A 13,572-nucleotide genomic window follows, 5' to 3' on the forward strand; every position below is an offset into this window, starting at 1 on the left:
GCATGGCAAGGCATTATGTTTTCAGTTGTCCATCTGCGATTTTTGTGAAAATCATACTGCAAAAATGCTTGAATTCTTCAAGCTGTGAACCAATGCCTACACTGACTCAGTGATGAACTGACTAAATCTGAAGGTCAAAGTTTTGGCTTCATGTGCATCCTTTGCTTGCAGCATTAGTTTCATGTACTAAGAGTATGACTAAAAATATTTGTTGGCAACTATTTTCTATAAAAATAGATCTTTGATCATTAAAAACTGACAAGAAGTATGTTTCATTTTGACAAGGACACTAAAATGAGACTGAAATGTTCATGCTTGACAAAATCCATAATATTTATCCATTGTGCGTATAAGGTATGCTAGTCTTCATCAATATATTTTAAAGTCAACTAAAGTATTGAATGTGAATAGATATTAAAGTTGTGTATTTCTATTAATGTTATAATTTGGCAAATTCAACTAGTTATACATGAACAAATGCCCTAACTAAAAGCAAAAACTTAAATGTTAGGACTTTTTGTTGACTAAAACTGAACTAAAATATTTTTTTAATTTTTTCCACTAAACTTGACTAAAACTTTCAAGAATGAAGGTGTCTTAATGGTTCAAAAACTCAAAAGATATTTTACTTTAAAGACCAAGACTAAATTTAAAGCAGCTGACAAAGTTATTACTGTCTTATAAGTATAATATTTCAAGATTGCATTGAGGAATTTTCTTTAAACTCTGAACGAATGTCCACTCTGACCCAAGGATAGAGTAAATACATTATGGAGGTTCAAGGTCTCTGTGACTTTTAATCTTGTGAGCACAAGATTTTTGAGATAGCGCTGAGGAATTTCATCAAATTTGGTACAAAGCTACACTTGGATGCCAGGGTGAACTGATGGTCATAGTGACCTTTTATCTGACCCACTGCTGTACTCTCACTGTCTGGCAGTTATAAACCTAATGGAGGCAGTGCAGTAGTTCTAATTTTACATCTACATGCCATTACATTAAGCTCATTTGAAAAGTGAAGATTTAAATCCAAAGACCCTATTTGACCTTACGAATGTATGTTTTGGTGTAAAACATTACGTGTGCCCAGCCTCACAAACAAGATTTGCAGAGGTAGAGCACAGTACTGTTTTAATCATGTAAAAGTACTGGTCCACAAATCTACTCAAGTAAAAGTATAAAGTTTTTCATTTTAAGTTTATTCAAAGTACTGGGTAGCTCCTGAGGCTGGACAATAAATCAAGAATTAAATTAAATCTCAATATATCCTAGTGCAATTTTCAAATTGCAGAAGTTGCAAGATTTCTTAAATATGAAATGTGCCAAAATACCAGTTTTAATACATGTTTTTGCATCAGAGTTAAGCTCAACATATGCAAAAATTTAAGTGTCAAACTGACCAGAATACATTGCAAAAGATCCTACTTTTCTTTAATTTTTCTGCTTTTTTTAATGAAAGTAAAATAAAAATGATCATTTCATTCAATAAAAAAACTCACAATAAATTTGCAATATGAATCAAAATAATCACAAATATTTTTTCCAACTTGATGTTTACGCCACTCATTTGGAGGAGCTTTCTGATGTCATGTTGAGTGCTCACTAGGCTGTGAATTACACTAGTCAGACAGTTTACTACTGTGATCGAAGCAGATAAATACAAATCTGTAATTCATGCATCATTGTTTTCATCCTTGCATATGGTCCTGGCCCACAGGAAAGAACTTCTTAATTTGTTTAATATTGTGTTGGCTATAATAAAGAATGATTTATTACTTCTGTGTTGAAAAATTCATAAGGCGAGGAATTTTTTGAAAAAGTTGCACATATTATCACAATATTGTGTGTGTGGGAAGGGGGAGTAGATTTTTTTTTTTAAATACTACAGCCTTGGTAGCTACTGATGAGCTGTATGGTAAAATATGATATTTCCTCATTGGCAGGAACAGCAAGAGAATATGGATTTCCAACCAGGTTGTACAGGTTAAGTCACATCTCTATAATAAAGTGAAATTTAACAGCTGTTTGGGATGTGGAATCACTCCTTCTATGTGCTAATATGTAGTCAATTTAGGTGGGAGAAGTACGAGAGTATTGCACTCAAGTAAAGTACAGTTACTCTGGTTAAAACGAACTGAAATAGATGTAAAATTACTGATAGGCAAATGGATGGATAGATAGACAGACATATGATAGATATTAATACCGAGGGAGATTGAAGGATTAAAAAAGTACAACTACCTAAAAAGACTTCTCAGTGACAGTAATTTAGATAAATATAAGTTGTTAGCTCAGATGTATTTCTTAAATTTAGATCTTTATTCATCTCATAAAGTCACACCTTTGACTTAACTGACACTTGATTTAAGGATTTTTATTGGTAATAAATACTTTGATTTTTTTATTTTCTCCATACAAACTCAATGTTTATTTTCACCTCTATCACTGAGGAAACCTTGCTGCTCAGTTCGCACCACGGCTTCCCCTTTAATCCGGCCAGGGATGACATCATTACCGAGGAAGAGAGGGGGGGGCGCCGGGTAACGCCATTTTCACGCACCGCGCAGTCAGTCAGTCATCCAGGCAGTGGACCAGCGAGCTGTCATCTTCATGGGCGACTAGTCAACTTTCTGTTCAGCCCCATGAAGCCTCTTTAAAGCTACTTTCACGGACCTGTTCCTGCCATGGAACCAAAGGAGAGCAGGCTTTTCCTGTATGGCTCAGACTAATGTCAGTGTTTTTGACAGTTAGGCTGCTAGTAGCTATGTAGCTAGCTGCTCATCATTAACGGCGGTTGATGCATTGAAGCCAGTCGGCAAAACATAACCCAAGCCGGAGACAGTTTGGAAATTCTATTTTACATTTATTTTTTCCCCACAAGTCTTGGTGTACGTATTCCTGGAGAGTAAAAACACCTACTCTTGAAAGAAGACTCAATTTAAAAGGCAAAGAGGCGAGAAAACCAGCGTTACAGTCCAGCTACATTGGCAGCGGATGTCCTATAGAACGGTAGGAATGGTCTCGTCTATTTCCTGGATTGCGGTTATTAGCTAATTAACGTCTTTATAAGAATTTCAAGGTGCTTTCGACTGTCGCCCTGTCAGACATCGGCAAATCTATTTAATAGTGACAAATAGTTTGGTTTACAATATTTTTAAATGTTTAATAATTGTAGTGTTATGTGTTTATGTTAGGTTCGCAGGAATTAGACGCTATAAGCATATTAACTGTCACTGAGAGTGCTAGCTGGTAGTTAGCGCTGTGTGTGACATGGAAGTATTGGATAACTGGTTCTTCAGGTTAATCCATTCGTAAGCGACATAGCTTGGACAAAGCAGCCGGGACACGGCCACCACATGCCTGTCACCCGGTGGAAAGATGCACTAGTTGGCCGCTGCAGCACTCCTAAATCCTGATGTTGAATTTATCATGTGATAGTTGACTGTGTCTGATGACCATTCATTGATATTCAGAGCAGGACCCGGAGCTGTGGAAGAAAGCTGCCTGTGTTGAGGAGTCAGCTTCAGAGAGACAGTGGATCTCAGTGTGAATACGCACAGCTGGGATCTGAAACCAAAAAAACAACTCAAGAGGGGTGTCTGAGATTTCATAAATATACAAACAGTCTTTGAGTGTTGACTGCATTATAAAAATATCAGAAATACACTATTGCAGAATGGTTTTGTTTACCCTACCCTGTAGTCTTTAATGTTTAAAGCACCCATAGGAGGACTCGTGGTAACCTGCAGGTTTACACCCTTCTGCTCCCCCAGGATAGCCTGTTGTTTTCTCCTCAAAGGTCCCAAAAGGATTTGTGTTGGAGTGTTGCACTTTAGGGATATGATAATTGCCTCTTGTTGCAGCACAATTTGGTGGTCAAAGTGAGAAGCACAGCATACCTTGGTGGGTGAATCATGTGAAAAAGCATAACAAAAAGCTTGTTAAAACCAACATATTTTAAGACTTATTTCCCCCTTGAATTTTAGGTTTAAACAAAGTGCTTTCAAAAAGTACTTCTGTATACATGTTTGAGCTACAGCTCATCTACTACTTAAGATTTGATGCTTAAAACTACTTATAACTGGGCTTTTATTCTTTGATGAATATTACTGTACTTAATATAAGTGCAAAACATAACACATAAAGCTCATTTACTTTTTGGTGCTTTGTTTTGGTGGCTGTTCACAGTTTTATATGTGTGCCATATAAACAAAGATGTAACATGCATCACACTTTGATTCCAAAGTAAAAATTGAGACCAAAGAAATCACCAAAAAAAGGGGTGGAAGACAGTGGAAATGAGTTAATTTATATGTAGGTGTGTTGATAATGATGGTAGCTAGAATGAGAGTTAGATTTTTAAATGACTGTATAAAGCAATGTTAATTTCGTCGACTAAAACTATGACTAAAGCTATTCGTCGACAGCCTTTTTTTCCCCAAGACAAAAACTAGACTAAAACTAGCAAAGATAGATCTGTGATGACTAAACTAGACTAAAATGTAATGTAGTTTTCGTCGGACATTCAGAATCCATAATATTCCTCCACTGGTGATAAATCGGTCAAAAAACAATGCATATATAGCTATTCTGCCTCTCAGCTGTAGAAAGCAGGGACCCCAGGTTTGGCAGAGGGCAGAGAACACGCTACCATGATTTGGTTCCAGATTTGGGCAAGAGAATAAATGCTTGGACTAAAAGGAAACACTAAAATGTCAGGACTTTTCATCGACTAAAAGTAGACTAAAACTAAAAAAGATAGATATGACTAAAATGTGACTAAACTAAAATGCATTTCATTTAAAGACTAAAACTTAAACTAAAATTGAAAATAGCAGCCAAAATTAACGGTAGTATAAAGGTGTGTAAAAAGGCAGAGTCAGAGCCAGGAGAGGTTCGGAATAATGGTTTCACGAAAAAATCAGCATGTGAAGGAATGCTTTAAACTGCATCTGCTACCTCCAGGGCAAAACTAAAGCAAATGTCAGTCTGACATGACGTAAGAGATGCATGAGATCTGATTTGAGCACTCAGCTGAGGTTGCATTGCTAAAAGTCAGGGCTTTTTCTGAAAGAAGACTATGTGGCATCCCAAAACATTGTCAAAACAACCAAAGCAGTAAAATATGTGACGTTCACAGTGTTCTTAAAACCTGCTTAAGTTGAACTTCTCTGGTGTACATGCGAGATTCAGTGATATTAGAAATGTTTGGTAGTCAGTAGGATTTTAATGACACCAGAAATTAGATTTTCATTGTGATACTTGTAAAAAATCAAACCTGTATTGCTACATGTTTTGATACCAAGGCAACAAAAAAGAGAAGTCCTTGGCAGCAAATATTGGCCAACTTTTGTCTTTTAGTTAACAAGAATGAAAGAAAACTCCTGCACTTTGTTTAAGGGAGTACCCATTCAAGTCCATCCTAGCCTGCTTGAGCCACAAGTCTAGTTAGTTTGACAAGTGTGAGAGCTCTGTACTGCACTGAAGGACAGTAAAAATCCTTGGACATGCTCTGATGAAAGAGGTGGGCTTTGGCATGGTGCGATTGCTCATGCATACACACATGTTTAGATGGGCAACATGCAAGAGACATTCTTTGGCATAATTTTAAACAATTGAGGAGTGATAGAGAGTGTGTCTGACCAGAATTTCTCAAATTATGTTGTTAGCAGTCATGTGATTCTAATGACATGCAAATGTCAGTTGTGGGGCAGGATGTGAAAAACACCTGCTAGGAATGAATAGGAATGCAGAAAAAAGGGCCTGCATGCTGTGGTAACCATCAGAAAAATTCCTACCTTACTGAGTATGATTCCTACACTTTACAAAACAGTGGGTTTTTCCCCCACGTGTCCACCAACTTACTTGGCGTGGAGGCGATTGATATCACAAAATTTCTCAGTCCTGCAGACCTCCTGCTACAAGTTCAGCCAGATTGAGAGAGGCAAGAGTCTTGTGGAGTCTTAGCTGCGCCCCTTTAACAGCTTTTCTACCTTTTGTGTCATAAAAGTTCTTGTAATTGAAGCTATGAAGTGAATTACCTTTTGGGGTAAGTGACTAAGTAGTGACGTGTTGCTAACAAACAAGCTGGTTCCATGTAACAGCACTTTTATGTGAACCATAGTAGCTACCTCCCATTTGAGTGTCCTTCCCTTAATACATATTTTAAAAGTGGAAATGTGCCAAATTAAAAGCCATTGGGGAGCCAATAAACTGACTCTTAGAGCTGAGCTTAGCTAAACGATCAGTCTAAAAAAAGACAGATTTCCCTTTGCATTGAGTGAGGCTGGACAGACATTGTCAGCTGTGGGAAAAAAAGCCAGATCAGGGTTTACCATGCAAAACTGTGCCAAACTGCACTGAACCAAACTGGACTGCTTGGTCGAAATGGACCAAACACAAGTGTTGACTAACACAGCTTGGCTCGAGCTTTTTAGACAGAGGCGTTTAATCCATGTCTGCTGGCTTTTCTCCATGAGCTTTTGAAAATGTATTTTGCCTGAGTGTGTTTATAGAAGTAGCTTAAAATCTCTATTTTTATGTAATTTCAAAGGCTGGCACAGTCACAAAGTGAGAAAAATAATGTCATGTTGTCTATCTATTTCTCCATTATGGTGACTCTGTGAGGCTGCACATCTTGTAAACTACGTATTCCATATAACAACATGATGTTACATGATGATACATGATGTTGTATCTGTGCCCAGACCTGGTTGGACTAGGGGCAATGTGAGTGCAGGCCAGTGGGGACTGGGGAGAGGAGACAAGGGTGCTTTAGCATGGTTCGGGGCAACTGGGTCTGTTGTGAGTTTGCCCTAAATTTCACAGAATCATTGGCAACACTTCAGTGCCTGCAACTTTTGATTCATTTACCCTTTTGCCACTGTCATATGAAATTGATGTCATTTTTTTTATAAGTTTCTTTTTACTTTATAGATGATTAAAATAAGAGAGTATGTGTCATTTTAAAAGCTGTGGTATTGAAAAAATATCTAAGTATTGAAGACTTTGACAGTCTTAGTAGTGAATGAGATTTAGAGGTACTGTTTTGCATAATAAGGAAGTTATGAGCCACTTAACCCTATTTTACAGTTAGTTTGTTTTTGCATATTGTGTGCAACACAATCATAAATCCTGAAATATAATCTGGGAAGAGTTTGGAGCAACTTGTAAATCAAAGTCAGTCCCTGTGTAAGTAATAAATATTGTATATCTTTCAGCCTTCAGGGTGCTGCTGCAAAGAGCAATGCTGTTACTGTCTCTGCAGATCATAGCATCTTAAAGTACTTCACTTATTCAGATGATAAATTTAATCTCTCGCCCAAGGCTCGCTCACAGGAATGAAAAAATCAGCGACGCTCTTATCATGTGAGGGCTTACCAGAAGTGAACCAGTTAGTCATTTTAGGAGATGACACATAGTGTAGCACAGCAGGCTGAAGCTAATTAATCTACACAAAGTGACACAGTTGAATTCCAGCTTTAAGATCATTAGGAATAAGGAGTTCAGACTCTGCATGTCAACCAGATTAAATCCATTATTAATACCAGTCATAGTTGTCATTTCCTGTCTTTCAGCAATGAAGTATCATGCCTTCTGACTGGCTGATTTCTTAACCCTTTCTTTGCTCTCTGAAGCTAATGCCTCTACATGGTACATAAATATAAACAGGACTGTTGTTTGAAAGACTGCTTCTTTGAATGAAAAGTAAAATCATATACTTCATAACATGAAAGATCAAATAAAGGGCAACAGGAACAGTATAAGATTAACAGCTTTGATCATTTTAAAGCAGCTATAATCGGTTTATTTCTATAAACAGTAGATTATACTCATAATAGCCTGACTCAGCAGTTTCCTAAATCTCAGCAGTTATATAGCATATTTATAATAATGCAATTGTTTTGTTTTTGATAGCATCACAGATGTTTAGGACTGCTGCAGTAATCTCTCACGGGTATGTCATGTGTAAAATGGCACAAACTGCCTCTGTCTTTAGTAAAAGAGCTTTTTATGTTTAAACTTCATCCTCCTGGTCTGTGCTCCAGGGTTATCTTAAATTAGAGCATTGCATGAACAGCTTTCAGGTTTAAGAACCATTTGACCACAGTTGGCATGTTTTAAATCTAAATTATACTAATAATGATTATTGCAGTGGTTGTTTCACAAATTCTTTTGTTTGATATTTGTGTGTAACTTTTTGCGCTGCTGTCTTGGCCAAGACTCTCCTGTGAAAGAGATTTTGCATCTCTGTGGAAGTACTCCTGTTTAGATAAAGAATATATTTATGTTTTAAATTAGGTACTGTTTCCATAAGCCTGCAGCTTGTTTCAAAAATTAAGCTGTGATAAATGCACTTTCAGTGGAGCCCCAGCTACACAAGTTCTTTGCTGGATTTAACCTTATTCAAAACTCCCCAAATGAAAGATTTTAGGTCTGGGACCTTGGTCTGCAGTGATGTTAGTCCCAGATTATCTGTCTGGTATTGTAAGGGGTATTCACAGCCAGTTATTACCAGGAAATTGTAAAGATGATTGAATATTTGTGGAGTTTCCCCTGATGTCTATAAAGCAAATCAGTTTAAAGACCAGTCAGAATCTTAAAGCTCCCATAGGCTGGCCACACACTACACACCTTTAACCCGATTTGAGGCCAGATTTGCCTCCCCTCATCCCAACATGATTATTTTACTGCTCCAAACTGTGTCGTAGCCATCCAGACCCTGAGTCCTGAATATACGAATACACTTTTGATATTTATGATTCAGGGTTGCCTCCAACTGAAAACCCACAGCAACAAATAAGAGCGAGCAGACCAGATAGTGTCACCAGCTGGGCGTAACCTACTCTCACCATTCACAAACATAAACACAACTTTACCTTCATTCCAGCCAGGATTTCATCCTGATTCTTTTCCTTGTTTTATGGTTTTTGCTGCATCTATAACACAAACCAGGACAGCTTATTGTAGAAGGACGTGCAAACATTTGAATAACTCTTGGCCTGAATAACCCTTTTGAACAGCAGTGTTAAAGTCGCTCCCTTAGCTTCCGGAGCCAGCCAAAAGTTGACAGTTGAAGAATTATACTTTTTTTTGTACTTCTTAATTTTTCAACACTGGAGGCTGTAACCTGTGCTAAGGTCACCTTTATACAAGCCTGTCAAAGAATGAGAGCCAGACAAAGCTACAAACAAGCTTTATTCCTATATGATTGATGTCAAAATGCAATTTTATCAGCCATGTAAAGACCACAGAAAACAGTTGGGTTGTACATGCTGAATTTCACAGGTTAACTTATGCACATTGTTGAACACTGAAGCCTGGCATATACTAGTGATCCTAAAATATTTACTGATTTTTCAATGTGAGAGACCATTTCACATGCTGACAAATAATGAAAACTTAAAATTTTGCATGGCCAAACATGACTTTGGAGTCAACAAGCTAGATGTGGCTAGTTGTTAGCTACCTAGTACATCCACAGTGGTAGCATTTTCAGTCCAGCCCCTCTCCTAGTCTTACTGTTAGTGGTGTGATTTATAGGACACATCGTATAACCACTTGTGTTTTGGTCCTCCATTTCTGCTGTCCATCTAACTTTTTGCATCATATTTACTATAATGGCTGTGTTTGTTGTGCTTCCTCCTTCATTCAGCTTACTCTCCTACTGGCTATTGTGTTATTCCACAGAACAATCCTGCCCATACCTGCTCGTCTGTCTTCAGTGTTCCCCACACATCAGCATGTTTAATAATTACAATCTCTAGTCAGAGCAGCTCTGATTGTCTTCTGAGCAGACTGGAGAATGAAAGATCTATCTTAACACACCTCACATCACAGGAAAATCTGGCAAGGTAATCTTTAGGACCATAGGATAATCTGGCCTTTGCTGACTTTGGCCATTGTAGTGTGTGCAAGGCTTATAATTGAGCAGTTACATAAAAAGATTTAGGGGGGCACTTTTGGCTTAAATTTTAGTATTTTCACATGTGCACTTTGGAAAATCTCCAGAAAGTTTCAAGCAGACGACCCCCGACATCTTCCCCAGTTGCTTGTTTACATATGCACCTCACATGGGGAGACTTTTCCTGTTGGACAGAAGGGGTTGGGATGGGGGAAGGGGCTGTCAGGAGGCAGTACATGATGTCAAACAACAGCATGGAAGTGGCAGTCAAAACAAGAGATCTGCATTGGTTGTTCATTATACAATCTATGGTCATGTGCCGGTCGCAAGATATGAATGTCATCCCCCTCTCCCAGTGGCTTGTGGTGAATTTTCCTGAGTACTTTTTCCTGCATATGCACACCAACTCAACCAGCAGAACATTTGGGGTTCTTGGAGAAAAAATATCTGGAACAATTGAATTGAAACACATGCAGCTTACCCTGAAATTTTCAGTAAGGTGTGAGGAATTTTGTGCATGTGTGAATAGGGCTCCTTTCAGGTGTCCAGAAATGTCACAAATGAGCACTTATGCCACAACATATTTGCTGGATGTATAAATAAGTGATAGAAAAGGTGATAATATATAAGTGTTCACAGCTCATGTCAGCTGCTCCTAAGTGGCAATAAAATCTGCCACTGCTATTTAAAGTAAGAATCTGCCAGAGCTTTTTGTTACAGTTCTGCAATTTTTTTTCTGTTCTTTTTTCTGCAACTGACTTTCTATTTCTATTTCTCTTCTTTCTATTCTATTTTAAACTTAGTGATAGAAAAGTAGTGTGTGGCATTGGAGGCCCCATAGTCGTATCCTTCAGCTATTGTAAAAGTAGTTTTAATAAACTTGCCCGGCTCTCGGAGCTGTTTTGTCCCAGACAGCAAATTAAACATGTTTTTATTGACAGCCTACAGGGAGAACAGTTGTGTAATTTCAATGGTGGACAGAGCCGAGACAGAGAGGCTCTTAGTGTCTCACAGACTTTCATTCTGGTCAAATGTGGAAATGAATCCCAGCTCTTATCATCTGGTGACTATCAGCCAACACATCGCTGACTAAGACTCTTCCTGCTGCTGGCTCCATCCTCATACATACCCCAACCCCCAGCTCATTCTTCCCCAGTCTCCCTATCCCCCCTATATCTGCCTTAACCTGCTTATATGAAGAGATGCAGTCCCTCAGGCCTACGGCAGCTTCAAACCAGCTATTTACATTTCAAAAGTTAACATCACAAGTAATTTTTTTCCTCCTTTCCCTGTAGGGCTCTGTGTTCTTAGACTCATCTGGTGCCAGATATAAAAGGTTTTTGTTGGATCAGCGCAGGAAGAAAGGCCTGTGCTGTCACTTTCACTTCTGTATTACACAGCCTGCAGTGATACTTGCTGTCTTCTTTGCAGTTTGGGAGCAACAGTTGAATTTGACCTTGATTTGTGTTGTGAGGCTGTCAAGCATTGATGTTTGCTTGATGCTGAAGACTACCTGGTAACATGTTGAATGTTTTTTGCAGGTTAAGAACATTTTTTTTCTTTATTCCTCTTAGATGTAGGACTATGTTAAGAGTATATATCTTTTTGCCCCATTGAGGTATTGTGTGAGGCTTGCTCATCATTTTTATAGCTCATTTATAACAGCGAGTGCCTGCCATCTGTTTGAATATAAAGTAAACACTGCTGTTAATTGATATTATGTGCATTTCCCTAATTAACTGACTGCTGGACACAGCTGCCACTTATTATAGCTGAACAGCCCATCTGTTCTCTGACACATAATTAAAAACTTGAAGTGATGGCTGGTTACCTGCTTTGTATATAGGGACCAAAGCCAAAATGCAGTTCTGTAAGAACTAGATTCTGCATTGTTTAGTATCTGAAAATGTTTGGGCTTGTCCACATTGCTGTTGAGTCTAATGGATCTGATGTAGATAATGAAGAATACTATCACCATGACATTGGTATAGGCAGTTATTAGTTTAAAAAGTTTACTATAGACCTCCAACAGGCACTGGGGTGGTTTGTGGCTGCCAGTGTTCACAACCGACAAATCAGCTGAAAAAGTATTGGCCAAATGTATAAGTTGATATCTTTTACCTCCTTAACTATAAAGCCTGTTCTAATAACTAAAGTTTTTTTCTTCAACATCTATAAACCCTAGGTGTGTTGTTAGGAATGAAGTTTTAAGTCTGGATTCACAATATTGGATTTATGCTGATTTATCCATTGTGATGCTATTTCCAATCAGCTGATCTGGACTTTGCTGAGTGTTGGAATTGAATGTCTCCTGGGCGAAACAAAGATCCAGACATTTGGTGATACCTTGGATGCTGTCATTGAATTTGTGTCATTGAATGGTGAGAGCGTGGAAGAGCAGTTCACCTATCTTGGTGGAGTGATCCACCAATCTGCTGATGACGAGACTGAGATTAACCGCAGACCTGGACTCGCACATTGGGCGATAGGTTAGCTGAGCAAGACAGTAGCCTTGCAAACCTGATATCTGGGCATTCAGACTAAAGTCAGAGTCTTTCGGCCCTTGGTCCTCCTGGTCTTACTACACTCTTGGGGCCTGGACATTGACTGATGACCAGAGGCGCTGACTAGGTTCCTTTGATTTCGTGGTGAATTTGGATCAAATCTGTTAAACAAGCTGGTTGATATATGACAAAGAATGTAATAAAAATAATTTTTCCTCATAAACTTTTAGTTAAATGATAAAAGATGTTAATGGCCAACTTGGAATTTTGGTCAGGCATGCTACAATGAGACTGTCTCAGTTATTGCCATAACCAGTTGTACTGAAAAAGTACCACAACTTTGAACAAATGAAAAAACACATCTATGTCATAAGATCGATACATAGGAGAGTAATGAAGCCATCAAATATTGCAGAGAAATACTTTTTGTACATGAAAAGGTAAGAAGAAGTTTGCATTAAATTTTTGGTAACTCAAAACAAGAACCAGCCAATCAATTGGGCCCCTAGAACTTGTGTTTTTGTTGTAGTGATATCAAAATAGCCATAATTTCATTTCATCTTTCTAGCATCATATTCCACTTTGATGTTTTGGTAACCCTAAATGACAAGAGAATGCCAATATTGGGATCAGTACTGTTTAGTAGACTGTCATGGTAGTTTAACATTTATATTACGATTAGTATTTGAATGAACAGATAAAAATGTCTAAAATAAATTAAATTAAATTATCTGTAAGTTAAATAAAGTAGGAATGTTTTTTTGTGTTGTAGCTGCACAGCTCTTCTCACCTGGAGCTGCTGTTCTCCATTCTGTTCTGCACACAGCAGCAGCCTCCTGCCCTGCTGTCAGCTGATAGGCTGCAGGCTGGTTGCTGTGTCACATGGAGTAATCGCGGCTACAGCTCTTCTTCTCTCTTTCTTTTTCCGCTCTCTTTCCCATCTTTTTTTCCCTTCACACTTGAGTCGTAATGTGAAATCTCAGGCAATTCAGGACAAGTCCCCTGTCTTACCAGGTGTCCTTTTGTTTTTCCCCTCTGTGGCTGGAAATTTGTCTGAGCTATTGTGTCATTGCAACATGAAGAATAAGGTTAGTGTTTGGTGTCACACTCATGAGTTACATTTTTGTGTTTATCATAATAGCCCTGCCTCAACTCTGTCAGTGT

The 13,572-nt window shown here is 38.2% G+C and overlaps 1 protein-coding gene across 7 annotated transcripts in view; it reads left to right on the forward strand.

Moving 5' to 3' along the window:
• The first annotated feature begins 2,550 nt into the window (after positions 1 to 2,550).
• The window catches only part of klc1a (kinesin light chain 1a), a 71,179-nt gene continuing 60,157 nt past the window's right edge, over positions 2,551 to 13,572 (forward strand). For all 7 annotated transcript variants that reach the window (XM_041812428.1, XM_041812432.1, XM_041812430.1 and 4 more), the window contains exon 1: positions 2,551 to 3,009. The gene's annotated coding sequence lies outside the window, so the exon portion shown is untranslated. The remainder of the gene's footprint in view (positions 3,010 to 13,572) is intronic.

Source organism: Cheilinus undulatus, linkage group 18 (assembly GCF_018320785.1).
Source record: "Cheilinus undulatus linkage group 18, ASM1832078v1, whole genome shotgun sequence".
In the NCBI taxonomy this organism is placed as follows: Eukaryota; Metazoa; Chordata; class Actinopteri; order Labriformes; family Labridae; genus Cheilinus; species Cheilinus undulatus.